Source organism: Helianthus annuus, chromosome 4 (genome assembly GCF_002127325.2).
Source record: "Helianthus annuus cultivar XRQ/B chromosome 4, HanXRQr2.0-SUNRISE, whole genome shotgun sequence".
NCBI classification, from domain to species: Eukaryota; Viridiplantae; Streptophyta; class Magnoliopsida; order Asterales; family Asteraceae; genus Helianthus; species Helianthus annuus.
Window position 1 is genome coordinate 110,368,501 of NC_035436.2, and position 2,499 is coordinate 110,370,999.

Here is a 2,499-nt window from a genome sequence, read left to right on the forward strand (position 1 = left end):
GCCAAAAATCCATTCTGGTTGCACCATCACTTGACACGTGTCCCACATCTTGTTCATATATTATATATATAGATATATATAGATAAAACAAAAGTTAAAAAAAATCCATGGTTAAAACAGTATTAACCCTGTTGTGAAACAACAAGCCTAATAACTAAACAATATAAGAAAGAGATGTAGGGAGAAAGATTTTTATATTATTCATAGGTCTGTGTTTACAATAAAATACAAGGAATATATATATGAGAGGGAAACTTTGTAAACAAGATACATCTATATATGGAGTTAATAACCATAATAATATTTAGTTGTAACAAACCCCTGTTTTAGTTGTATTACATATGAGTTAAAAGTTTAATTCAAGCACTGAGAATGCTAATTGCCTGTCTAAGAAGTATGAAAATATGATACCTTCCTATATGCAGTAGAAATTGTTATGATTTTTAATCGATTAGGTCCAACTTCAACATACACACATGGAATTAATTTCATTTTGGAGACAAACACAAACAAACCAGAAGAGGAGAAGATCTCTCCAACGATGGCCCACATAAAATAAAACTAAAGCCCAGAAAAACCCCACAAAAACAGCCCTAAATGAATGCTTAGATAGGAGAACATGAGAAGATGATTAGATGAAGACAGATTCGTGGCAGTGGACTGTTTGGTGACTAGCAATAGCAATAGCGATAGCGTTGGTGGTAACCAAGTATAGTGACAACAAAGTGGAGGACTAATTGATGAGTGAGTAGGAATTTTCATATAGCAAGTGACTTGAAAATTGCTTGAAAATAAAAAAAAAAATCACTCAAAATCGGCTCGAATAATTTTCAAGCAAGATGAATTAGCTTGTTTTAAATTCAAGTCAAGCTTAAGCCAAAGTCGAGGTAAATTAGACTCACTCGAATGGAACATCTATTCAACGTAAATATATAATATACACTTACCAATCATAAAGTACACCCCACCTAATTTAAGCCCACATAACCCATAGTGCAAAGGTGTTACGATCTCCTAGAGCACCATTTAAAAAAACTAGATCTCCCAATTCACAAAGAAGTGTTGCACTCTGCCTTTTCAAGTCATGTGGAGATATGAATAACATACAACCACACCATGTTCACTTCGACCCTGCTTGCGACCCTTCCACTGGTTGTTTTCGATTGGTTTTAAAAACAATCTTAGGTCTGCTTCTTTGATCTGTGCCACGAGCACATCAATTCGGTTTCCATAGCTACACATCTCCCTCAACCTTTTTTCTCACTTACCACCTGAGACTGCCAACCACCACCAACCATAGCGATTGCCAACCACATGTTGACCTTCCTTTTCTTAAAAAACAAGTTGACTCGTTGAGTCATGAGCAGGCTTGGTTTGTAAACGAGCATATTTAAGCACAAGTTTTAACTTCGTTTTAGTATTTCCTACCAAGCCAAACTTAAGTTGATCCTAACTCGGCTTGTTTCGACCGGTGAATATGCCATATTAACTTTTTTCTTCGTACTTTTGCTCTACACTTGATTATTTCACATCCAACTAACTTTGTAAAATCTGTTTGCTTCTAAAAACTACTCGGTTTTAACAAGTTTCCAAAAAAATACATGAGAATATATCAACATTGTAACATAAGTATTTTTTGCGGTTGTTTGATGAATTTAATAAAACATTAAGTTTATTGTTAAATCAACTTTTTTTTTCTAAAATAAATATAATAAAAAGTTATAATCATGACTTGAGGCATGCAATTAATCATAACGAGACCATGCCAACAAATATTAATCCTTGTTTCCATTCCCCACCACATTCATAATTATCTTTGAAACAACTAGACGTACATTATCATCATCATCATTGTATTTTATAACATCTACCATACTTATTAATCATAAATCTAATTAAGGTTCTCAAAGGAAGGAATGGGCACTCAAGGGTACTTATCCTATCCTAAGCCAATTGACACTCGTCATGTCAAATTTCATACAAAATACCCATTAGCTAGTAAGTAGTGAGACCACCCTACCCAAGCCATAAACTATGTTGGTACATATGTCTGTCGACTTCGTCTTCATTCGAGTCTTGTATTTAGGATTGAAAGATCAAGACACGATATACGAGAAAATGAGAAAACATGTGTGATGTAGTCATTTCGCACGAAATGAGAAAAGTCATTTCGCACGAAATGGACACTCCATTTCGCACGAAATGGACACTCCATTTCGCACGAAATAACACATACCCATTTCGTACGAAATCATATGTCTATATATAGGGTGCTTGATTCTTTCATTTGTAACTTTTGATTCTGGACGCCGAAGTGCTACCGAAGTGTCTCTAGCCTGTAAAATGCTTTCAGATCAATAAACTAGACAATTAATGTGTATATCAAGCTGATTCAACATCGATACGTCTGTTTCCGCCTTTCGTATTGATCGAGAACTCTTCTGAACGACTCATTTGGTCGTGCGAACGATCCTACATGTGGTATCAGAGCTCAGGAGG